The 27674-nt window shown below is 37.9% G+C and overlaps 1 protein-coding gene and 1 long non-coding RNA gene across 9 annotated transcripts in view; one reads left to right on the plus strand and one right to left on the minus strand.

The window, feature by feature from the left end:
• The window catches only part of SPTLC3 (serine palmitoyltransferase long chain base subunit 3), a 247582-nt gene that overhangs the window by 30738 nt on the left and 189170 nt on the right, over positions 1 to 27674 (plus strand). The window lies entirely within an intron of this gene.
• Positions 2061 to 3769, minus strand: LOC129052181 (uncharacterized). Its single transcript, XR_008517070.2, has 2 exons — positions 3412 to 3769; positions 2061 to 2620 (listed from the first exon to the last, which is right to left on the minus strand). It is a non-coding gene; the product is annotated as an uncharacterized LOC129052181 (long non-coding RNA).

Consider the following 27674-nt stretch of genomic DNA (forward strand, 5'->3'; position numbering starts at 1 on the left):
TCTGAAGTTGATTCTAGAGCACTTACTACTTGGAGAGTATTAAATATAAAACGAGACTGAACTCTTCCTTATGGCATCATTGCCACTGCATTTGGAGAGTCTTCTAGGTTCACAGATTTTTGACCCACTTTCTTTAGCAAAAGCTCAGGAAGTAAAGTCACACATTTACTCACATTGCACTCAAATGTGTGGAGAAAAGACAGCATCTTTATTTCTCTAAAATGGACTTTTGGCTTCTCATAAGTGCCATCTGCTGGGTTGTATGTGTATGTCCTTGTGAATGTACAAGTAGGTTCAGAGGCATTAGAATTCTCAAACCTTTTGGTTGAAGCCTAACATATTTAAAGGACTGTGCAAATGTCTTAAATATATATCTCCATGATTTTTCACAAAATAAAGACAGGGAGTCAGCACTCAGAGCAAGAAATAGAACATCATCAGCATGGCAAAACCACCACCCTGCTGCCATCTCTCAGTTACTATATCTTAGAGTGGTAGTAATGGACATAATCCAGTCTAGTAACCTAGGTCTGATTTAATATCTTAATCATGCATAAACTATTCATTATGTAAAACACCCAATCTGTCAGACTGTGCCACTCTCTCCCTTCTCTGCCCTCAGCAGGAGAGCATCTGGGCATTTGGACATGGAGGGTGTGGGGCACAAGCATCTCATGGTCACGGAATGGGGGAGGAGCATCTCAGATCTGCATCAGAGTTCATGCTGGTCCTAGGACAAGAGTCAAGCACACCCTGCTTTCACCAGCTGCTGGTAGCTGTCACTCAGGTAATGCACAGCTGAACAGAACCCAGCTCTTTCTCTTGACTGGGCCCCCATCAATACATTAGCTCCGAATGATGCTGTGAATCTCTCTCAGTACAAGTTCCTAATCCTAACCCAGATGATTCCAAGATGGTGCTTCTTTCCCCACCATGATAACCTTTCTGCAACATCCTTGACCATTCTCACCATTATTTCTATTTCCTCTCTTTAAGAATATGTGGGTATATCTGGATCCCATTCATGTCATATGTGAACTAAGGACAGCTTGAGGACATTCAGTGTCAAGTCCTCTCTTCTTATGCCTTTATCACTGTGACATTTTCTACTCCCAGGGTCCCGAATGGGAAATAGGTCTTGAAAGGGGTATCAGACACATGTCTGACCATGCGTCTCACCATTACATCAGTCTTTGGCCACTGTAGGAGCACCATTGCCCATCGCCATATTAAAAGTGGCCACCTGCAGAGTCTTCCTTCCTTAGAGTCCATGCAGAAGCCCAAGGAAACAGGCTGCAGCCCCAGTAATCTGGGGCTACTCTATACCTCTCTGGATGAAATTAACCTGCCACATTCCTGGGGGTAAGAACTTCAAGAACTGACATGTCCACTCCCTCCAACATCTGCCTTCCTTCCTCTTCTGACTTTGATATGTAAGGTGATGATCTTCAGGCTTGGCTCTCATCTGTATTGTATTATAGCCTATCCTATCCCACTGGGCTTTTCTTTCTTCCACTGCATATCCAACCACTCCTCTCTTAGTGGTCCTAGACAGGAGGGGTCTTCTTTGCTGTAGAAGAAAGCCTGTGATCTGAGCCTGTAGGTGCAACTCTTAGTCTGCTCAATGGGGCCTACAGGTACCTTAGAAAATCTTTTCTTTCATAACAGAGGCTGACTCTCAAGATTCTTATTAAAGAACAATTTTGCAAGTCACGTTTTTCTCTTTGGATTTCTGCTATAGCAATTCTAATGTCTCTTCATCCTCCCATCCCCTACCCTCCACTTCACCAATCTTCCCAAGGCAATGGATGCTTCAGGCTGACTATGGAGAAGGCCATATACTTAGAAACAGAAAAGAGAAAAATGTGTGAATATGTCTCAAAATATTAATCCCAACATACACAAATAAAGTAGTAAGTTGCATGAAGAGTAATTTTAGCATTTCCCCCAATATTCCTGCATTTATGCAGAACCACGCATTGTAACTAAATAACTCTAATTTACTAGCTTCAGAAACATTGAGTTAAGAAGATTTTTTTTAAAAAGTCAGCAGACATTCATGTTTATATAATCCTTTACTGTTTAAAGATGTTTTCACATAAATTATCTCATTTGATCCTCACAAAATGAAGTAAGTTTTGCTGTCTTCATTCGGAGGCTGACAAAGGCTAAGCTATTTGCCACCAGCGCATAGTGATATAGTGAGATCAAAAAAGAATCTTTCATTTTGAACATACCTTTCAATGTAAGTCTGAAGGTAAAAACTGAAACTAGGAGTTTGAGCTAGACTCGCAGCTTTGAGAAGAACCTTCTTTGTGAACCACTTTCATCATGAGATGTAAATCAAATAGGAGCCCATTATCCTTTGGGAAACTCTGAACTTTGTCAAAAGTCTCTAGATTCAAATGCATCAGAATGTTCTTAAAATGTGCACGGCATGGTTGTGGATGGTGCATCCTTGCAGAGGTTAATAAAAGGTGCAAAGTGATGTTTTCCTTCCTCTGGCAATAACCAAGGCAAGACTTGGGGGTCTTTCACTCTGGAGAACATTAAAAACTTGGACGGTTTTCGGGACACAAGTGTGAAACCCAGCAGGTCTTCAGTGTTCTAGGAGCTGTGCCTATAGAGAAATCAGAGATAAATGGCAGCTGAGGAATTCTTTTAACAAGGAGAAGCTGGGATTGTATCAACACAAACCTTCTTGGAAGGCCATGGGGGTTTTGCAAAGCTTCAGGGAAGAATGAGCAGTTCTTACCCTGGGGCAAAGGGTGAGAAGTAGGTACAAAGGAACGCAGGGGAGTTTATCAGAATAGGTTGTTTACTCATATCTCCAGAAACCTGGCCTTTAATCATCCACACGCAATTACCCACAAGTGTATTGACTCAAGGCCTTTGTCATTAAATCTATACTGAATAAATGCCTGCAGTGCCAGCTGGTCAGGGCCACAGCTGCTGACTCTTTACAGTACCCTCTTTGGAGTCTGTAGGCAGCCCTGGTCCCCTAGCCCACTCTTTCACTGGATACTTGTGTCTGAGTGCATTTGTTCATCTGTCATTCAGCCAGGGTCTGTGGGTCAGACCTGGCAAATAATTATGGTGTGAAGAAGGGGTCAGAAGGCCCAGCAGCAGTGGCTCACACCTGTAGTCCCAGCATTTTGGGAGGCCAAAGTGGGCAGATCACTTGAGGCCACAAGTTCAAGACCAGCCTGGCCAACATAGTGAAACCCTGTCTCTACTAAAAATACAAAAATTAGCTGGTGAGGTGGTGCATGCCTGTAACCCCAGCTACTCAGGAGGCTGAGGTAGGAGAATTGCTTGAACCTGGGAGGCAGAGTGAGCCAAGATCGTACCACTGCACTCCAGCCTGGGTGATGGGAATCTATCTCAAAAAAAAAAGGAGGGGTCACAGACCTGAAGAAGGAGATAGATGGTGCCTCAGTCTGGAGCATGATGTGTTGAGGGCACAGATGGGCACATGGAACATTCCAGCACTCCTCAGTGTTCTCAGAATACCTGCTGACATCACAGAGGGGTCAGCTTGTAGACCACTGGACAACAAAGGAAAGGTGACCTCTCATGCTGGAAATGGATTGGAAGCAGAATAAGTCATTTTTTCAGTAATTGTCTAGGCCATGTGTATCAGCCAAAAATAAATTTAAATCTGTAGTTAAATATCTTTCTCACAGATATCCTTTAAAATACATTAAAGGATAGCATCATATTCTCCAAAATAATAAGTGGGTTTTTATGTCCTTTTTTCCTGTTCGCAGGCCACCTCTCTTTGCCAGTCTTGACAAATAATTTCTTAGTGAAGCACCTATTTCAGGCTGAGCCACAAGATGTCAGCCTAAGCTTAGTCATTTTGAATTTTCCTGGCCCTTGAAACAACTACATTTTTTCACTGTTATGACCAAGATAAAGTCTGAGAAGCTCACGACCCCTCAGGATTAGGTACAGAGACCACAGCAGTTGCTTGCCGTGGGAGCTCTTCATGCCTGTTCTCAGCCATCTTCAGTGGAGATTTCACAAGATAACCCAAAACTGGCTCCTTTCTGTGACACCACCCAGGGAACTGCATTCCAAGTGTAGGTGTACATGGATCTCCACCGTTGGTCCTTGCTCTCTCTCCTGTCCCGTCCTTTCTCCCCCTCCTCAGTTATGCTCTGGGGCAGGTGAGTAATCCTGCGTGCCTTCGGAGATGTCCATTTGGGAATGAGATCCTACCTTTCCTTTTCCCAGGCACCCCCAGCCTTATGAGGGATTCCCATCCCTCCTCGTGGCCAACCCAGGGCAGGGACTGGACCCAATGGTTTGCAGCCCTTTTTAGAAGGTTGGCATTTAACTCACTTTGTCCTTAGGTTTGGTTCATTATCATCAAGATGGAGCAATGGTGAATGTCCTCCTCAACATCTTTTACATTTTACACTGACAACAGTTATTAGAAAGAACAAAGTTGGACTTGTGGATCAGTGTGCAGTACTAGAGAAGAGAGGAAAACTCTAACCTATTTTGAGTACTTACTTTTTTTCATCTAATTGTCACAAGACAGTGAAGTTGCTATCACCTTCACTTGATAAATGAGGAAAATTTGAGCTCAGAAAGTATTCAGTACTTTCTGTTCAGGGTCTTAGAGTTCAGGGTCTTAGAGTTAGTGAGTGAGACAGAAACACAAGTCTGTCTGATTCTAGAGTCCTCTTTTTTTCTTTCATTCTTTCCTTTTGAAAAAATTCCCTTTACTACTCCTGCATTTGATACAAAGTGGTATCTGGTAAGTGGGCCTGAAAACTTTCTAAATAACTAGTTTTAAATAATCTCTGTGGAAATCTATACAAACAAAAAACTTCCTTGAAAGAGTATAAACTCCCTCTTCCAGTAGGCTACGACAGACTCTCAAATCATCCGTTTCAATCATTTAGAGCTGCCACGTGCCTTTGGTCTCCTGGTTAAAACTACATAGTCGGAATTAGAAATAGAGGTAGCTATTAGTAGCAACAAAGACAGTGAATGTCCAGGACAGAACTGAGCTGCATTTCTAGGTTTGAATGGAACCAGTAATAAAAGTCCAAAATAAATGATCACCTCCACCATTCACTCTTTTATGATGGGTGTAATGTATTATTTTTTCTTTTTAAAAAAAATTATTTTAGGTTCAGGGGTACATGTGCATGTCTGTTATATAGGTAAACTTGTGTCATGGTGGTTTATTGTACAGGTTATTTCTTAACCCAGGTACTAAACCTAGTACCCAAAAGTTATATTTTTCTGCTCCTCTCCCTCCTCCAACCCTTCACCTTCAGGTAGGCCCCAGTGTCTGTTGTTCCCCTCTTTGTATCCATGTGTTCTCATCATTTAGCTCCCTCTTTTACATGAGAACATGCAGAATCTGGTTTTCTATTCCTATTAGTTTGCTAAGGATAATGGCCTCCAGCTCCATCTATGTTCCTGTGAAAGACATGGTCTCATTCTTTTTATGGCTGCATCATATACATACCACATTTTCTTTATCCAGTCTACCATTGAAGGGTATTTAGGTTGATTCCATATCTTGGCTATTGTGAATACTGCTGCAGTGAAATATGCACGCCTGTGTCTTTATAATAGAACAATTTATATTCCTTTGGGTATATACCCAATAATGAGATTGCCTGGCTGAATAGTAGCTCTGGTTTTAGCTCTTTGAGGAATTGCCACACTGCTTTCCACAATGGTTGTACCAATTTACACTTCCACCAACAGTGTATAAGCATTCCCTTTTCTCTGCAACCTCCTCAGCATCTGTTATTTTTTGACTTTTTAATAATAGCCATTTTGCCTAGTGTGAGATGGTATCTCATTGTGGTTTCTTTACTTCAATAGGTTTTTGGGGGACAAGTGGTGTTTGGTTACATAAATAAGTTTCTTCAGTGGTGATTTCTGAGATTTTGGTGCATCCATCATCCAAGCAGTGTACACTGTATCCAATGTGTAGTCTTTTATCCCTCACCCCCTCCCACCCTGTCCCCCAAGTCCCCAAAGTCTGTTGTATCATTCTTATGTGTTTGCATCCTCATAGCTTATCTTCCACTTATGATTGAGAATATCTGATGTTTGGTTTTCCATTCCTGAGTTACTGCACTTAAAATAATGGTTTCCAGTTTCATCCAGGTTGCTGTGAATGCCATTATATTGTTCATTTTTATGTTTGAGTAGTATTCCGTGGTATATAGATAGGTATAGATATAGATATATCACAATTTCTTTATCCAATCATTGATTGATGGGCATTTGGGCTGGTTTTACATTTTTGCAATTGGGAATTGTGCTGCTATAAACATGCATGAGCAAATATCTTTTTCATATAATGACTTATTTTCCTTTGTGTAGATACCCCGTAGTGGGATTGCTGGTTCAAATGGTAATTCTACTCTGTAGTTCTTTAAGGAATATTAACACTGTTTTCCATAGTGTTTGTACTAGTTTACATTCCCACCAGCAGTGTAAAAGTGTTCCTTTTTCACCACATTCACTCTAACATCTATTATTTTTTTATTTTTTTATTATGGCCATTCTTGCAGGAATAAGGTGATATCACATTGTGGTTTTGATTTGCATTTCCCTGATCATTAGTGATATTGAGCATTTTTCATATGTTTGTTGGGCATTTGCGTATCTTCTTCTGAGAATTATCTATTCATGTCCTTAGCCCACTTTTTGATGGGATTGTTTGTTTTATTCTTGCTTATTTGTTTGAGTTCCTTGTAGATTCTGGATATTAGTCCTTTGTGGGATGTATAGATTGGGAAGATTTTCTCGCATTCTGTTGGTTGTCTGTTTACTCTGCTGATTGTTTCTTTTGTTGTGCAGAAGTTTTTTAGTTCAATTAAGTCCAACTATTTATGTTTGTTTTTGTTGCATTTGCTTTGGAGTTCTTGGTCATGGAGTCTTTGAATAAGCCAATATCCAGAAGGGTGTTTCCAATGTTATCTTCTAGAATTTTTATGGTTTAAGGTCTCAGATTTAAGTCTTTCATCCATCTTGAGTTAATTTTTATATACCGTGAGAGATGAGGATCGAGTTTCATTCTTCTACATGTGGCTTGTCAAGTATCTCAGTACCGTTTGTTGACTAGGGTGTCCTTTCCCTACTTCATGTTTATATTTTCTTTGTCAAAGATGAATTGGTTGTAAGTATTTGCCTTTATTTCTGGGTTATCTATTATGTTTCATTGGTCTATGTGCCTATTATACCAGTACCATGCTGTTTTGGTGACTATGGTCTTATAGTATAGTTTGAAGTCAGGTAATGTGATGACTCCAGATTTGTTCTTTTTGCTTAGTCTTGCTTTGGCTATGCAGGCTCCTTTTTGGTGACATGTGAATTTTAGAATTTTTTTTCTAGTTCTGTGAAGAATGATATGGTATTTTGATGGGAATTGCTTGAATTTGTAGATTGCTACTGGCAGTATGGTCATTTTCACAATATTGATTCTATTCATCCATGACCATGGGATATATTTCCATTTGTTTGTGTTATCTATAATTTCTTTCAAAAGTATGTTGTAGTTTTCCTTGTAGAGGTCTTTCACCTCCTTGGTTAGGTATATTCCTAAGTATTTTTTTTTTCTGCAGCTGTTGTAAAAGGGGTTGAGTTCTTCATTTGATTCTCAGCTTGGTCGCTGTCAGTGTATAGAAGAGCTACTGATTTATGTACATTAATTTTGTATCATGAAGCCCGCTGAATTAATTTATCAGTTCTAGGAGCTTTTGGAAGGAGCCTTTAGGGTTTTCCAGGTGTACGATCATATCATCAGCAAACAGTGACAGTTTGATTTCCTCTTTACTGGTTGGATGCCCTTTCTTTCTTTCTCTTGTCTGATTGCTTTTGCTAGGACTTCCAGTAATATGTTGAATTGAAGCGGTGAGAGTGGGCATCCTTGTCTTGTTCGAGTTCTCAGGGGGAATGTTTTCAACTTTTCCCCATTCAGTATTATGTTGGCTGTGAGTCTGTCATAGATGGCTTTTATTACATTAAGGTATTCCCCTTCTATGCCAATTTTGCTGAGGGTTTTAGTCATAGAGCAGTGCTGGATTTTGTCAAATGCTTTTGCTGTGTCTATTGAGATGATCTTGTGATTTTAGTTTTTAATTCTGTTTATGTGGTATATCACATTTATTGGCTGTGTGGCTGTGTATGTTGAACCATCCCTGCATCCCGGGTATGAAACCCACTTGATCATGGTGGATTATCTTTTTTGATATGCTGTTGGATTCGGTTAGCTAGTATTTTGTTAAGGATTCTTGCATCTGTATTCAACAGGTATATTATTCTGTAGTTTTCTTTTTTTGTTATGTTCTTTTAATATAATGTATTTTTTGAAGGAAAACATGAATAAACCAATGTTGTATCTACTGAAGTCATTATTGGTGCTCTCTCTCACTTGCAACCTGCCTTCACCTAAGGTCATATGAAGCTTGTAGGGTTCCCTCCTCAGTTTCCTCCTTCTAGGGTTCCCTATCAGATTCAGATTCACCACTTTCTTTGCACCAAACTTATTTTAATGTTCCCTACAATGTTGAAATAAAATTCATAGATCACATGACCTATCTAGACACAAAATCTTTAAAACCATCAATATATTAAACTATAATACAAATAAAACATAAGACAAATGTCTAATAAAAATAAATATATATAAATTTGCAAATAATCAAGTATGATTAAATTTGAAGATATGATGAAATGATATGAGGGTTGTATCTGTATATATAATGCCACAGCTACAAAGGCAGATGAGTCCAGGTGTGTAGTAGTGGTGACTCAATTACCATAAGTATTGCTGCCTTAATGTTATTTTCTAAAATGGTAAAATAATCTGGATAATATTCCAAACAAAACAAAGTAGAATTTCCCATGATTCACATAATGATTTATTTCTGAAAAATTTAAAGTATATGAAAATTATGCAAAAAAATGCTTTTTTTCATTTGTTATACAGAATTAGATTCCAAACTAGAAAGATTATAAGCAAGCTTTTTATCCTCATGAATGTCTGGGGCCACTGAAAATCTGTGGGGCACTGATCTGTGCATTGGAGGTGTTTAGCATCTTCAGTGCACAGACAGAGCTAAATGGCTCAATGCCAGTAGCACACCCTTCCTAATTAATCAAAATTGCCTTCAAAAGTTTCAAAACTTTATGGGAGGCCATACTCTGCTTCCTGAAAACTTAAATTTTGAGCACACTTGAAAAGGCCCTTCTAGTCAACATTGGTCACAAGTGAGATGCTCCTGGACCAAAGCCATCCTTCTTCCTGGAGCCTGACACCGCTGAGATTTCAGGCCTTAGTTAGGGGCTGGGAGACTTTACCGAGGTTGATAACCAACCCCAACCTAGCCTTCTTAGATGGACCTCATGACCATACCCCATGAAGCACTGGCTGCTTCCCAGAATGTAGCCACCCAGAGGATGTAGGCCCCTTTCCAGTAAAGAAAAAGTTTACCCTTCTCTCTTCCTTAAAGGCATCTTCCCTTCCCCATTATACTCACTCCAGCCACGGACATCACAATCTCTTCAAATTAAGCCAGCAGCTCTCAGAACATGTTCCAAGAAGTTTTGAGGTCCCTGAGACCCTCTCAGAGAGTCTGAGAGATCAAAAATATTGATATTATAGTGTTAGGCATCATTTGCCTTTTTTATTCTTTCAGGATTGTACAGTGGAGTTTTCCAGAGACTACATAATGTGATACCAGGATAGAATGAATGAACACAGAGCAGACCTGAGAATCCAGCTGTCTTCTTTAAGCTATTAAAGAGATTCATAAAACAAACACAAAGCCACTGAGAGATAAAAACCAGTGTGAATATAGCTCCTTGGGATCCTCAGTCACTTTCAACAGTGGCAAGGGGTGCTGAGACCAAAAAGTTTGAGAACCGCTGGTTTAGACTTCCTCAAAAGACAAAAAAGTATTTACTTTCAACAGCTACTGTTTCCACAGACCCACTAGCCCCTGAAGCTGGGAAACTAAGATTCAGAGCTGATTCCTTTCCTACAGTGATGCGAAGAGAGGGGCTGGCAGAGAGAGGGAAAAAAACAAACAAACCAAAAATGGAAACAACAGAGCTCAGACTTTCACCTCAGTAGATGTCCTCGGCTCACATACTTATCAGGCAATGAACATGACAGGCTGGGAGGAGGGTAGGGTGTGTATTTCATTTCCCACACCCAGATAACAGCCATTTAAAAATAAGTGGCCACCACTGGTAATAAACAGCACTCACCATTCCCACTTACAACTCACTCAGCTTATTCATTTCTTCAGTTAAGAGCTATTGAGGGCCTGCTATGAGCAGGGAAGAAATGGGGTGTTATCCTCACCTTCTAACTAGCTTACAGCTAGGAAGGGACCTAAAGGCATAGAGAAAATGAACTCTAATAAAAGTTGAAGGTGAAACGGCCTAACACAAAGGCAAAAATTCAGTTCTATAGGGATTCCGAAGCTTGATTTTTCTGTTTGGAGCAGAGAGCATCATAGCAAGTTACAATTTGAGCCGAGACTCTGGAGAAATAGGCTGCAGAGATTAGAGATAGTAGGGAAGGACTTGATGGTGAAGAATAGCATGAAAAAAGCAGAGAGGCAAGAACTGGGGAGCAGGTTAGGAAATAGCCAGCTATAGCTAGTTTGGCTGGAATGCAGGGTGTGTGGAATTTACATTTTGGAGATTGGGAAATAAAATTAGAGATGTAAGTAAGGATCAGATCACAGAGAAGCTTCACTGTCAGGCTAAGGTTGTGACTAGGAAACCATAAGAAGACTTTGAGCTATTACCTTAACAAGAGCTGTGCCTTAGAACAGTGAGCCCTGGTGTACAGTGTAGGATCAATTAAAGTACGAGAAACTGAAAAAGTATAAAATAAAAGACAGGAAGAAGAACCAGGAAATTACATTTATCATGGGATGCATTATAACAGCAAACATTGGCAAGGGTATAGAACAACTATGACTTTTGTACACCGCTGCTTGGAGTATAAAGTTGAAGAGTCACTTTTCAGCATTTTGGCAATTTCCTGCAATGTTTAACTTGACCTTATGACCCAGCATTTTCACTCCTAGGTGTTTACCCAAAACACAAAAAAACCTAAGTCCACAGAGAAACTTGTACAAATAATATGTCCAGCAACTGTGTTCAAAATATCTAAAAACTGGAAATAACCCAAATGTCCATCAACAAATATTAAATAAATTATAGAATATTCATATAATAGAATATTTAACAATAAAAAGAATGAACTATGATACACCACGACATGGTTGAGTATCAAAAATGTGTTAAGTAAATAAAGAGTATGTGCTCTGTGATTTCACTTACCATGTTTGAAATCTAAATTCAGAGAAAGCTAATCTTTTATAGAAATTATAGAAATCAAATAGTGGCTTCCTGGGGAGAGATGAGAAGGGAAGGGTGGGGACTGGACTGGAAGGAGCATGAGGGAACTCCCTGGAGCAATACAAATGCTTTGCATATTATTTGGGGTAGTAGTACATATATTATACAATTGTCTAAAACTCACAATCTGAACATGTGATACCTGTGCATCTTATTTTGTAATAGTTCTGTCTTAGTTAAAAAAAATTCTAGGTCACTGAAAATGTAGCAGTCACTCACCCTTCCTGAAAATAAAACTTACAAATAAAAACACTTATTTCTATTATCTGTGGAATCAATCAAAATTAATACAATGGCTGAAATAGTGGTTGGAAAAAAGCTTATTAGTGAGCAATAAAAAAAAACTATAGGTGAAAATAAATGTACTTAGATTTTTAAGTCAATTTACTAATTTCTGTAAAAGACAATTAATGTGATAACATTAATATTTAAATTGTGGCCAAAAATTCTGAAAACAGTGGTGAATTTAAAGAAAAGGACATTATTTTAGTCTTGCTGCAGACAAAGCCAATATTACTCTCAAATACCATATTTTTACATTTAAAGTATTTATTGTAGACTCTAGTGAATGTCTTTTTGATTAAGCTCATGGTTCATAAAATTGGCTTTGAAAATAAAACTGATGTGGTTGCACTTATTTCTCACACTGCGAAGTAATATAATGCTCACTGAAACATGTCTTTCTATCTATTGAGTAGATAAAACTCAGGTTTAAAAAAAGGTAGCATATAGCCTTATGCAATTAGCTTAGGAAGCAAAATTAAATTACAATTCATCATCTCTCACTCAGGTAAGCTTTATGTATATACTTAAGATTACCTGTTTGGAAGTCAGCATTGTATGTTATGTTTAAAAACAAGATAAAGATCTGTGGAGTTTATCATTCTAGTCACTTGCTTGGGAAGAAAACATGATTTAAAAGTAGTTGGAGTCCAAGAGGGAAAATATATCCTTGCACCGTGTATAACTCATGTACCTCTCTCTAGAGGGAAAGCTAAGCTGCTACCTGGAGGGTGTTTTCCAGCGATAAGCAAATATGCAGTGATAAGATCTGTGTAGAAATGGGATATTGTGTAGAAAGTTGATTGAGTGGAGAGTGTCATGCAGTGTAATCTCCTGAAATACACTATACTTATTTGGATCTTTCCAGGTTCCCACTTTGGCCACTTAATTCTCTGAACCTCTACTACATGAAGAGACTAGAACTTGATTAGAAATAAATGGAATGACTCTTAATGAGCAAGTGGATGAATAAATTGTGGTAAATCCCTACAAGGGACTATTAGAAAGCGAATGAGTAGAGTTAATTAACTCCATATTGACATTGTGCACTGTTTATGATATATTAAGTAAGAAAAAAAGCAAGATTCAGTATAACGTTCATTATAACAATATATTTTGGCAAAAACAAACCACAAGGACAAAAATTCCAATACAGATCTAAAAACAGTCCAACAAACAAATGTCATACTAGAAGAACTAATAATATTGTTTGGATTTAAGAGGAAAAACGTGACAGATCTCTTTATAATGCACACAGCAACTGCTATAAGGAAACAGCTCAGGAATGCATAGACTATGAAAGAAAAACCAGGAAAGATGAGTTAGCATGGATGGATGGATGGATGGATGGATGCATGGATGGATGGATGGAAACACGAATGGATGGATGGATGGAAGGATGGATACATGAATGAATGAATGGATGAATGGGTGGATGGATGGATGGATGGATGGATGGATGGATGGATGGATGGATGGATGGATAGGCGTAAATGAGGAAAAAATAAAGGGAAGAAGGAAAATTATTTTTCTGCAATAATCCAAAGGCACTGTTCCTTTATTTTCCCAGTATCTTATGCTTTTAATAATAACTCTATTGCTGAAATAACTTTTTTTCCTCTTTATCCTTAGTGTTCTCATATTTCATAATCAGGATCTAGATATGGGTCTTTTCTATTTAAAAAAATTGTTTTCTTTCAGCTCTGAAAAATATTTTTATATTGCTTCTTAGGTAATTTAGAACCTTCAACTCCCCGTGTTCTTTCTTTCTGGCATAACTACTTGCTCACTGTTGTACCTCCTTGATATATCCTTTATGTCTCTTATTATTTCTTTACAACTTTCTGTCTTCTTTTCTTGTTGTTCTACATTTCAAGAATGTCTTCACTTTTTGTCTCTTTTACTTAAAATGATTCTTTCATACACTTGGTTCCATTTTATAGCATCCTGTTCTTGCCTTATGGATACAATAGCTCTGTAAATTGGGATTTCTAAGTTCTCTTCTGTGCCCTGAATTCTCTCTCTCTTTCTCTCTCTCTCTCTCTCTCACACACACACACACAGAGAGAGAAAGAGAGAGAGAGAGATTATAATATCCTAAAACAGGAGACTAGGAGTTGGAACTGTAGTTAGAAAACAAGAGATGTCCATAGATTTCTGGAAGATAGGTAACATATTATTAGGTTGGTGCAAAAGTAATTGCAGTTTCTGCATTACTTTATTACAAAAATCACAGTTACTTTTGCACCAACCTAATAAAAAGTGGTGATGACCAAGGAATAGGTGAGGAAAAAGGAAGAAAATTTCCATCTTAGAATGGATGCTGAGGAATGCGTGTGGCAGAAGAAGCCTACTGACATGGTGAAAATGGGTTGCAGTTCTATTTCCTACATGACTCTAGGTAATTCAGAACTTTCACTATTGTTTATGAGTTCAAATATACAAGGGTATGTAATACATACAGTTTAAAGAATTGGGTGTGTTTCCATCACCCAGTTTTAAAATTACCCATATTTTAGAACCTTCCTTGTATGTCTCTTTCAGATCACATCCCTCTCTCATTCCTGATGTTGATTTGTGTGTGAATCATTTTTCTCTTTCAGTTTTTAAAGGTTTTCCTATCTATGTATCTGTAAATACATATATCAGATATGATTTTTATATAATTTTATATGATATACATTATGTATGCATATAACTTAGTTTTGCTTGGTTTTGAACTTATATAAATAGAATTATGCTATAAGTATTCTTCTAAGACGTTCTTCTGCATTCAACATTGTGTTTTTGAGGTTCATGCATGTTGAGGCATTTAGCTGTTATGTATTTATTCATTTTTCACTGCTGAATTTTATTTCATTGTGTGACTATATTACTAGTTATTGATTCAGTTTACTTTAATCAAAATTAGGTGGTTCTCAACTTGGGGTTAATCTGAATCATGATGTTATGAACATTATTATACACATATTCTATTACATGAGTACTGTACACAATTGTCTCTTGAAATAGATTCTTGCATTACAGAAATGCATAGGTTCTGTACCATACTAGATGCTAAACTGGTTTCCAAAGTTCTTGTACTGTTTATTACATCCCAACCAACAGTGGATGGAAGTTTTAGTTCCCCTACATCTTAATCATTTTCAAACATTTAAAATCTTACCAAAATGGTAGTATACAATGGTGATCGATTTTGGTTTTAATTTTAATTCTTATTACTACAAATACATTTTAGGATTATTTTATATATTTTGAGCCATCTGTATTTTTTTTGGCTGTGAAAATTTTTGTTTATGCCACCTGACTATTTCTTCCCAAGATTTCAAGTTTTGTCTTAAACCACTTATAAAAGAGGCTATCAGTTTGCTCATGATCTTTGATACTCACAAACAGTTATATTTGTTATTTATGAAATTTCTATATGGTCCTCCACATTTCTCAGTTCCCTTAGAGTTACACAGAATCACATGGCTAATTTATGAGGAAAGGCCTGTGATGGGTCACTTCTAAGCCAAAGAATTTACAAGCTGGCACATGACCCTCTCATTCTTGCCATCTGTGCCACAGTGACAAAACAAGCCACAGGGTTCTCAAAAGTACAACTACAAGGCCAGGAAGGCTCTGTTTGCCTGGATCCCTGAGTGATTCTCAGGAGCAGAGCACATACCCACATCCACTCACTCCACACAACTCACACTGGATTTGTACTCTGAGAAATGTGAGGGGTAATTTGTTACTACTGCATAATCTAGTCTAACACTGACTATACTTGCTCTTTTATGAATCAAATTTCCAGGCAGGCAGAAATTTGTTTTGAGCTCTGTATTATATCTCACAGGACCATTTGTCTATTCCAGCATGAACAGCATGCTATCTCAATTAGTATAATAATAATATTTTTCAATTTCAGTAGAAAAAAGTCTCTATAACTTGTTCTGTCTTCAGGGGTGTTTTGTCTATTTTTACCTTTTTATTCTTTTAGATAATTTTAGAATCATCTTTTCAAGCTTCATGCCTAAAAAACCCTACTTAGATTTTGCTTGCAATTGCATTAAATATACAGATCAATTTGGTGAGAATTTACATCTTTGCTATACTGAATCCTTCATTTAGATATGTTGTATATTCTGTACTTTAGATTTTTAAAAAATGTTTTTCAATATATTTTATTTTCCCATAAAGCATTTATACAACTTTTAGTATATCAATCCCAAGTAATTTATATTTTTATGTTTCTTTTTCTAAATGGCATATGTTAAAATTGCTTCATACAATTAATCACTATGGGTTTATGAATATTCAATTAATTTTATATTTTAATTTGTATCCAGCTACCTTATTAATTCTATTATTATTTCTAATATTTAACTAAACTTTCTTTTAGGTGTATAATATAGACAATTGTATCATCTATGAATAATGAAAATTTTATTTTAGCCTTTCAGATATTCATCTTACCTGCTGATCCTCCCAAGATCTCTAGTATCATCATGAAAAGAAATTACTATAGCAGGCATTTTTTCTTGCTATTAATCTTACAAGAAATGCTTTCAATCTACCACCATTAAGTAGGCTATACATTTTGGTAGAGACCCTTTATCAGGTTAAGAAGGTTCCCTTCCTTTGCTAGTTTGCTGAGAGGTTGTTTTGTGTTTTGTTTTCATTAATGAATGGTAAATTTCGTCAGATGATTTTTCTGCATCTATTGAGATGATCAGATATTTTTCTCCTTTAATTTGCTAATGAAATAAATCACATTGATAAGTTATCTAATATCAGACTGAGATAAGCAAACCTGGCAATGATAAATATTATAATTTTTATATTTTCCTGGATTTGGTTCATTAATATCTAGTTGAAGGTTTTCCTATCTGTGCTAGTAAGTAAAATTACCCTGTAATATTCATGTTTTTGTCAGAATTTGGTATCAAAGTTACTTCGTCTCATCCATCAGTAGGATAGCGTTTCTGTTTTTAATATACTCTGGTATAGATTGTATAATACCTGAACTATTTTTCCTGAGAATGTCTAGTAGACCTCACTGAAAATTTGGGGTTAGTGCTTCCACTGAAAATTTGGGGCTAGTGCTTTCTGTGTGGGAAGATTTTTAGCTTCAAATGTAAATCTTTCGAAGTTTCTAGCTATATCCAGGTTTTCCTTTGACAGTGGGTCCAGTTTGGATTACTTGCATTTTCTTGGAAATTACCAATTTCAGCTAAGTTTTCAAATTAATTGGCATATATTATTCTATATTCTATATCAGGCCATTTTTCTTCTATCTGCTGGTTTTCATCAGTGATATCACCTTTCCTTGTGCATTGTGAATTTTTGAACTGTGAGCTACTAATTTTTATTTGAAATTTAATCTCTGGGAATTTTTTAATGTGAGTTTGAATTCGAGGTTTACAAAAGGATATACATTTTCATCTGCCAGGTGCCTAAGGGTATTACCAAATTGCTACCACTTACATTAGAAGATCTAAGTGACATTTTCCAGACTGCACAGGCAGTGTAAAAATGAACTAAAACCCACTTCAGAGCTGGTTTATGATTACATATTTCTAGAAGAGACTTCTTCCCTCCATTCAGCACTGAGGTTAAAAACCACAAGCTTTATTGATGTTCCTTTCTGCACAGAGAGACTTTCTTTCCTAGTTCACCTTACCTCCAGGGGCATAGCCCTTAAGGATCCAAGCATTGTGCAATCTCCTAAGAGACTTTCACTTTGAGTGGGCCCTAAAATTTACCTCCCATACCCTGTATCCAGAGAGCTAATCAAAAGCTCAAGTTCCCCCACGCTTCTTAGAATCCCTTAAGGAAGCTCCAGCTGCAGTGTTTACCTGAATTATAGGATTCTGCTTTCTCTTCTATGTGGAGGCTGCAGCTTGCAGATCCTTTTTTTCCTAATGCCAACTCAATGAAGTACTTATATAATTTTTTTAAAAAAAAATTCCATCCAACATTTTCATTGCTTCAGTTAGAAGAGTTATTTAGTGTATCTAATCTAATCTGGTAAATTGCCCAACCCACTTCTTTCATCCTTATTGAATAAATCAGTGCTGCCAAACAGAACTTTCTGTGATGATAACTGACCAATTCAGAAGCCACCAGCCACATGTGGTAATTGAGCAATTCTTTTATATGACTTTTTCCTTGGCTATGGCATTCTGAATTGTGTAACCAAGCATCTCCTCTCCTCTTTTATATGGAATTCTAAGTTTTACCTCATAGGAACATTATGTGTCAGCACCATCAATGGGTGAATGAAGGTCTATTTCTGCACAGTTATAGAATATAGCCACTAGCCACAAGTGGCTATTTAAATAAATTAAAATTAAGTGAAAATAAAAGTGCACTTTTAAAATCACGAGTCACATTTCAATTGCTCATTTTCTTTTTTGTAAGAGAAGAATTTCTGGATGTGTGGCATCTACCTGGACACATCACAACAAAGGATTTAGCATAGGTTGTGGGATTGCATAAGCCAAAATCAGAAACAGAGCATAGGAAATGGCAGGAGGCATTCCCCAAATGGCTTCATTAGAATAAATCTTATCTCTGTGGCCCTGGCCTTACCTACCAGCCCTAATGGGCCTGCTCTGACTCATACTGGCTTCCTTTCATGCCCAGACCCTTTCATGCCCAGACCTACAAACACTTATACCTGAGCTCTCATCATGGAGTCTCTCCTTGTTATCTCTGGCATCTAATCTCTCCTTGGAACCTCAGGGAATCAACCATTCAGCAGTAGGCCCATTCATAGAGGGTCTCCTCCCAAAGCTGCTGCAACTGAACACACAAAATGTCTATTTCCTTGAGGAACATGGATGAGTGTTTAAACTGCATCTCTTTGTAGAGTTACATTCTGCATAGGATAGGCACAGTTGTATGAAAACAGCCCTGGACTTAGGGTCAGGAGAAACCAGTTCTAACTCCAGCTCTGCCATTAGCCAGTTGCTTATCCAAGTCACATGGCTGTCCTGGGTACAGTTTCTCCAACTGCAAAAGAAGAGTGTTCAAGTCCATCAAAATAGAAATCCCTTTCCTGGAGTCTAAATGGGAAGAATGAGTTACTCAAAATTCACATATATAAACAGGTAGGAGATTGGACAGGTTAAGATTTTCTGTTTCTATGCTGTTGGGTCCTTATAACAGGTAAATCTCATTAGAAGGAAAAGCAACCTCAACTGGTAACTGAGGACTTGATGATGAAAGTGGTATAAATGGGGACTTTGGGGACACAGTCTGGGGTCCATATTACACGATTATTCGTGGTGCACCATAGGACCTTCCTCATTGGCATGGAGAGAAAGGCAGCATTAACCTGGTAGGCCTGGTGGGGATTCCATGGGCCCAGGGTTCCTTCTCTTTTTGTTCCATCCAGAGCTTTTCAACCTGGCCATGAGGGGTGGTAGTTTTGAGACCCCCAGTGTCACTATAGGATGTTTCTTCCATAGGAATCATTATTACTCCTATTTCTCTTAGTTCCTCTGCACTCCGTCCTGAATGACCAGTTTTCTAGTTTAGGGAAAATTAAACACTTATTGTTTCCAAGAGTATTTCTGGGTCATTTCCTGGGATTTTTGTCCTCTCTTTAAGGATAGTATTTTATTTCCCATTAACAGGCATGTCACTTCTATAAATGGAAACTCCTTCCACTTATTGACTGTCTGAAAAATTGGAAACCATAGGATAAACTTATTTTTAAATAACATATCAGTTGTATTTTCAAACAGTAGGCACTAAATTTAAAATTGTGTATTTGTTAGTTGGAAAAAAGTACAATAAACACACCATAGGGTACCCAAAAGTCTAGAAACATAGGTGAAATCATATACATACTATACATTACACAGATGGGGAAATCGAGTTTCGGAGTGGCTAAAAGCTCAGGGTTGGTAGGTAACAGATCAGATCCAGAATTCAAGCCCATATTGGTTTGCCTCCAAAGCTATGTAGCTTGTCCCACATTAGGTGTAAATATCTCAAATCAGAAACAGCCCCCTAACATGTGTATATAAGTTTTCTCATTGGGAGCTTATAAATAACAGTCCAACATACCAACCTATCACCTTGAGAGTGACTGAAGGAAATTGAGATGCTTTCTTTAAATATATTTTACTGTATATATTTGAGGCTTACAAGATGACGTTATGGGATACATATAGATAATATGGTTACTTATTGAAGCAGACTAACATATCTATCATCTCATAGTTATTTTTGTATGTGTGACAAGAGCAGCTAAAATCTACTTATTTAACAAAAATGCCTAATACAATACAATTTTATTAAGTTTAGTTCTCAGGTAGTATATGAGATCTCTAATTTTCTTGTCCTACATAGATGCTTTCAATGCACAATGGGAGAATTAAACTAAGCTTTGGCTACTTCAAGATGTAAAAACAAATTATCTTTTCATTATCTTCTTTTTTTTTTTTTTTTTTTTTCCTGAGATGGAGTCTGGCTCTGTTACCCAGGCTGGAGTGCAATGGTGCAGTCTCAGCTTACTGCAACCTCCACCTCCCAGGTTCAAGCAATTCTCCTGGCTCAGCCTCCGGAGTAGCTGGGATCACAGGTGCTCACCACCACTCCCGGCTAATTTTTGCTTTTTTTTTTTTTTTAGTAGAGACAGGGTTTCACCATGTTGGCCAAGCTGGTCTTGAACTCCTGACCTCAGGTGATCCACCCGCCTCAGCCTCACAAAGTGCTGGAATTACAGGCATGAGCCACCATGCCTAGCCTCTTTTCATTGTCTTTTCTAAAGAATTTTCTGAAAACATTATCTTTTCTAAAGAATTTTCTGAAAACATTTGTTTACCTTTCAAAAGGAAACATTTTCATCCTAAAGCCAATTCTATGTACCATGAACTTGTCTTCATTCTATGACCTTACATGTATGTGTAATGTCCTCTATCAGAGGAAGAAATCGAATCACAGGGTGCAGTCACGTCTAACTCGTTTATCCAATGCGTGGCACAGTCCCCTTAGCAGCTATGATGACATAGCCTTAAGGAATCATCAAATGTTTGGGCTGAGCAAGACCTTATCATAGGCTATTCCAACCTCCCCACTTCACAGATTAGTAGATTGAGGCCCATTTATTCATTTGGCCGTTGCTTACTGTGTGCCTTCAATGGGTGAGACAAAGATGAATTACCTCAAGACATCAAATGACACCCCATGCCAGATTTGGAATAATCATATCAATAGTTGAGACAATGGTGATGAGAATGCTTAGGATTTAAATATAACAGCACACATTTGACATGATTGTATTGATGGCAAGAGGTTTCGTGAATACAAACTCAGTGAGTACAAGGGAAGGAAGCCTGGGGAGTGTCTTTAAACACGAAGATCTGAGGACTTCAGAGAAATATTTCAAAGCTTATATAGCAATGCCGCTTAAGTTGGAGAAACATGACTTGATGGAATAGTTGAGCACTTAACAAAGTATTATCAAGATAAAGGCAAGCTGTGGGGCGGCCTGGTGCCCAAAAGGTACAAGGTGGAGCACATGAGGCTCTCCAGCCTTCAGACATCAAAAAGACACTTCTGCCCTGGGTAGAACCAGTTTCTCCGGACTCATATCTTTCTCTCCTCCATTCTGCTCTGCAAGTGAAATCTAAGGCCACTCTTACCTAAACAGATACCGAATTACAAATGAAATCAGTTGTCCTTGGCAAATCAAGGAGGTTAAGGGGAAAAATAAACTCTGTTCTACATCACCTCCCTGACAAGGCAGCAAGCCCGCAGATAAGAGCAATGGAGAACTGACGAGTGTAATGAAAACTCCCAAGTTTGTTCTAGAAATGACTGGAGGAGACACCACAGGCCCCCATGCTCCCAAGACATCACCAATTCTTCTAAGGGATGCTTGGCCTCTGGGCACGTCTGATTACCCTTCAAGCATAATGTGGTTATAAAGAGCCTAAGATGCTGTTGTATATGCCTCTCGAGTCTCCCCCCATCACCTCTAGAGGTGGACACTTACCAGATAACTCTCCCTTTGGCGTATTTATGGCCTCAAGGAGGCTGGCTTTAAAACTGAAATGTTTCTGACACCTGAGCATCTAGTCCATGGAGATGGGTCCTCTTTGTGTCTAAACTGTATTTGTTCTAAGGACTCAAGTGTATCCACACAGGTTTGGAGGGCATGTGAGGTGGGACCACTAAGACAGATTTAATGGAGATCTGGAAGTCTAAGCCACAACGTTGATTCAAGGATACTGGAGCAGTGTCACACTTAGGGGAGTAACTTCCTTGAAGTAGCCCCTGAGTATGTTTGAGATCAAAGGGTGGATAGAGACTCTCATAGAAGAGCAAATGAAAAGGTAAAATTGCATTATTACACTCTCCAGGACACTTGGAGAGAACAATTAGCCAACAGCATTGGGGTCAGTAGAACCAGGAATTGGCACTCTCAGCACAAATGTCAGCAGCCTCTATATTACAGATCAGCTGATTTCGTGAGGACGTTGGCAGGCTCCAGGCCCAAGGCAGTAGTGGCCATGCCCTAGGATAGTTAGGGATTGATTAGCACAAGGACTCAAAGCAGAGTGACGCCTTTTTCCCTTCTTCACTGGGAAAGAAATGTGCAGTGTGTGTCCTCTTGTGTCCCCTTCGCTAAGACAAGAGGATTTATTTGCAAAATGTATGTAAGAAAGCTGCAGAGACATTCCAAAAAGATTCAGAAGGAATTTGAGAGAGGTTGTCCTTCTTGCAGAGCATTTGGTGCTGGTGCAACCTCTAAAATCCAGGTTAAGCTAAAAACCAAAAGGCCGGGCGCGGTGGCTTATGCCTGTAATCCCAGCACTTTGGGAGGCTGAGGCAGGTGGATCACAAGATCAGGAGATGGAGAACATCTTGGCTAACACAGTGAAACCTCGTCTCTACTTAAAAAAAAAAATACAAAAACTTAGCGGGGTGTGATGGGATGTGCCTGTAGTCCCAGCTACTCAGGAGGCTGAGGCAGGAGAATCGCTTGAACCCGGGAGGCAGAGGTTGCAATGAGCCGAGATCGTGCCACAGCACTCCAGCCTGGGTGACAGAGTCAGACTCTGTCTCAAAAAAAAAAAAAAAAAACCCTGTTTCTTTTTTTTTTATTATTGAATACAATGTCCTTGTGGAATTCAACTACTTGGTGTATTATAAAATATGGTTTCCACCTTTCTAGCTTTCTTGTGGGTCCTCCGGCATCTTCTTTGTGTACTGCCATGAGCATTTCCTCACAAAATAGCACCAGTCAAGATAAGAACAATAACTTCTTTGAATGGAGCAATGTTAGTGGATTCCGAAAATAACATACAGCAATTTCTACTGCACTGAGCCAATTGCCAGGAAGAGGTTCTAGGAGATATAATTTATTCTATCTGCGGCTGTCAAAACACATCTGCTGCCCTTTACACATTTTACTTAAAAGATCACCTCCACGAATACTGCATTCATTACATACTGATGAGGGTTGGCCTTTATGTGACTATAAATATATGTATGTTTGGGTGAATATATGCCACATTTGTATTCTTGTTTATTTTGTTCTACAGCGAGTGTATTTATTCAGGCAGTTTCCAACACAAACAACTGATATACATATGTATAAGACACAGGGGAGTTTAGGTGTAGAATGCCACACCTTCTTGCTCCAATTCAGGACACCGATGGAGTTACCAAAGTAGGGAGGCTCTAAGCCTTACCTAGAGAGAATTAACAACTGATTAGTGTTCATTAGTATCATTCTCACCCATATGCTGTTGAGTAGGAGAGATTGCCTCTTATACTTTCAGATAAAACTGTGTGTGCTGCTTTTGTTCACTGGATGAGATCCTGGGCAAGTAGCTTCACCTCTCTGGGCTCAGTTTTCTGATTCATAAAATAAGAATAAAAATATCTGCTTTTTTCTCCCTCATAGGATGATTGTAATATATCATTACATAAAGTGGAAAATTACAATGCAAAAATATTTCTTTTTTATTACAATTACCCTTTTTTAACAAAAAAGTATCAATTGAAAACTAAATGGAACCCTTAAGAAGAGTCCCTCTCAAAAACTAAATTATTGTAATGCTGAATTCCAAAGTAATTTATTAACAGTCTTTAGGATCAAAGCTGTCTCAATAGCTACAGGCAGTCTATGTGGGATATTTTGTGTCTTCAGGAAGAGGAGCTTTGCTTTTGGGAATCTATCCCATGTTAGTAATAGAAGCAGGGCTGTTGGAGGTACAGTGTTCCCTGAGACCCAAGGCAGAGACCCTCTTTTTCTGTAATCTGGGCTCTTCATAATTCAGGGTGATACACACCATAATTTATTGTTCTATGGTTTGGAGGATAAAGAAGTGAAAATCACATGTCAGAGCTTTCTCATCTGAAGAGTAAACACTGAAAAGGAAGTGCAAGTGGAAAAAAAAATTAATTAACTCATACATTTAATTTGTTTAGAGTGCAGATTTCATGTTCTATGTTTTTTACTAGAATTTAAAATGAAGTTAACCAAGTTTGTTCCCACAGGCACTGGTTTCGCCAGCACATCAAAGATGCCCCTTGGCCCCTTAGCTGATTGCAAGAGGTCTTTCATCACATGAGCTTTTGGCAAGAGAAAAATAAAAATTTTAGGACCTTTACCTGTTATAGATCCCAGGGGCCAGACATCTATCTTCTATTCCTCTAAGTGTTTCCTCTGTTCTCTTTGTGGCTCTGGGAACCAAGAACTCTTGTCTGTCACCATGAAGCAAGTGGTTGCTGGGGATGAGGCTGATGGGAGCCCCACCCCTTCCATGAAGCAAATTGAGCCCGTGTGAACAGGGTTAAGGATGGGGAATGCCAGCAGTCACATCTGGGTGCTAGTTTCTGCCCCACCCCATCCGAAGTAAACAGAGGAAGGGGTGGCAGCATTTTACTAACTGAAAGTGAGGCTCAAGTATTTGTAAATGTCAGAAATCTAAAGATTAACACTTAGGAAAATGTTATACTTACCAAAAAAAACTAAGGATGCTATACAATTCTACTTTTTAAAAAATCAAGCAAAAATAGTTCTCATATGCACCAAAAATAAGCATTGAATAAAATATTCTTCATTGGTTTTATGTTATTTTACTAGTGTTTGGATTGTTCATGAAACCACACAGGTGGAATCATATGTAGACTCTTACATGCATGCCATTTCGTATTAGATGAAATAGTCACATTAGTAACAATTCTATACTTAGAAATTTATGTCACATAATTTTTTTGTCCAATACCCAAGTATAAGTGCTTTGGAAACATCAATGACTTTTAAAAAGTTTTGTTTTTTTTGTTGTTGTTGTTTGTTTGTTTGTTTGTTTTTGAGACGGGGTTTCACTCTTGTTGCCCAAGCTGAAGTGCAATGGCACGATCTCAGCTCACTGCAACCTGTCCCTCCCTGGTTCAAGTGATTCTTCTGTCTCAGCCTCCCAAGTAGCTGGGATTACAGGCACCCGCCACCATGCCCAGCTAATTTTTTGTATTTTTAGTGGAACACAGGGTTTCGCCATGTTAGCCAAGCTGGTCTCGAACTCCTGACCTCAGGTGATCCATCTGTCTCAGCCTTCCAAAGTGCTGGGATTACAGGCGTGAGCCACCATGCACAGCCAAAAGTTTCAACTTTTTAAGATTAAATTTCTCTTCAGAAATTACACAATAACATGTATTCAGGCTCACTGGTACAAAGATATATTAAGAAAAAGTTAATATGTAGATCCTTATTTCCAAGGTAGTCAGACATATTTCTCCATGACTCCACAAATGTGTATCATGTTTTGTAATATTTTTACAAAATGAGTTTGTATTATTTATGTTACTCTTCAACCTTCTCATCTCACTTTAGCAATCATTCATGGGTATTCCTCCAAGTCAGTCTTGAAGATCTAATTATTCCTTATTATACCTGCAAAATGTTTCACTCTATGGATGTACCACAATTTGGCCAATCCTTGCACAGCTGATGGACATTCAGTCTGTGTCCAGGTATATTGTTTTGTTTTGTTTGTAACTGTTTATTTTTATACTACAAACAGTTTTATGACACCTTGCTAAATTTGATACACATATCTTTGAGTCCTGCCACTGTTACTAACATGGGATCGATTTCCAAAAGCAAAATGGTTGGGTAAAAGGGCACATGCGTTCTTAGTTTACCAATTATTGATTGTTTGTTTTCTAAGTGCTGTAGCAATTTATACACTCACCATCTTCTCTTTATGACAGAAACACTCAAATTATTCTAGCTATTTGGAAACCTACAACAGATTATAGTTAAAATATTCTATATTTTAAATAGAAAAGCTTGTACATGCTATTGCAAAGACTTTTTTAAAACTAAAAGTCAACCGACAGCTATCCAAATGACAAAAATGTTAAAGTACAGCAACATTCAAAATTGAGCTTGAGTCATTGCTTATTTTTCCCATCAGATTTTAATTACACTAACAATTTTGTAATAGAACAGATGTAGAAAGGAACCAGCATCCTTTTCTAAATATTTTCCTGATCTTGCTCATATGCATTTGAGTCTTACAGATATGGTTCTAGCATATTACAATTTTTCACTTTTAATTTTTACTAAACATTAATAAGGTAAGTACTTTTCCATTAAAAAGCTGCTTAATGTTTTATGATTTGGATCTATAAACTACTTAATAATTCACCTATTTTTGAATGCCTAGGTTACCTCCTGGTTTAGTAATTAGAGGTAACTGTGGAGTGAAAATATTCATGAATGCAAAATAATTCTTTTTGAAATATTTTCTTTGGATACATTTCCAAAAACAGAATAGTATAAACATGTTAACAGGTGTTGAGACATATTACCAAATTATTTTCCAAATGTGTTGCACCTACTTAGCTAGGCACAAGCAAAGAATTTGGTTTATGAATGGCATTTAAACACCTTTAAACATTCAGAAATCATTATTTTTCATGAGTTTTTTGACACTTTAAAACAATTTTATGCTTCTAGAAACCAGTGGCTATTTTGGGGGAGATAGTGACTAGAAGAGGGAGCAAGTGGGTTTCTAAGGCCCCTGTCATTTTCTGTTTTTGACTGAGGAACTGATTCCTGGGTGTGTTTAGTTCATGAAAACTAGAAGAGCAGGAAACTGAGGATTTGAGCACTTTCTCTATGTATGTTATACTTCCCTGAATGTTCAAGAAATGCACTGCAGGAATTTCTTAGAAATGTCAGTCACATTACTGAAAGACACAGGAACAACCTGGAACATTTTGCCAAGCATCTCTTTGGTCAGAATTAGATTTCTATTTATGCTCATATGTTCATATAAACCATCAAGTATGTTCAAAAGCACCATCTATGTGGATGTTAGAAAATTAACTGCAGTCCAAAGTGATGCAACATCCTTTGTTTTCTAAACTTCAGCAGCAATCTGATTAAGGCATCATTAGGAAAGCAAGATCTATCAACTTGTAGCTTACTGTTTCTCAGAATAAACTCAACTAGAGACAAGGCCTAGAGAGGTTAAATGACTGGTCTAAGATCCACAGCTAACTGGTGGCAGAACTAGAACTAGAACCGGGTCTCAAGGTCACCATCGCCGGACTTTCTTCAATATAACAGATCGCCTTCTCTCCTGTCTGAGACAAGCATCAAAAAATAGACACTAATTAAAGTCTTTCAGTGGCTTCCTATCAGGCTTGGTTTAAGTTCTCCAATTTAGACCTTCCCCAATTTAGTGTTCTCTGTCCTATGTTTTTGTTATTTCCCAACACACACTGTCATCCTTGGGAGAACTAGATACTTTTAGGTTTTGTACCTTTTGCCTTTTTTACTTAAAAGATCCGCCAGTGCTCAGTCTTTGTACATATTACCTCATTTAAAATATCCACACAATAGTCCTATAAAGTAGGTTTTACAGATGAGAACTTTTCTAAGAGCACATAGCTACCACATTTCATCCAGTTCTTTTTAATTTCAAAACCCATGTTCTGAACCA

This window comes from Pongo abelii, chromosome 21 (assembly GCF_028885655.2).
Source record: "Pongo abelii isolate AG06213 chromosome 21, NHGRI_mPonAbe1-v2.0_pri, whole genome shotgun sequence".
Lineage (NCBI taxonomy): Eukaryota > Metazoa > Chordata > Mammalia > Primates > Hominidae > Pongo > Pongo abelii.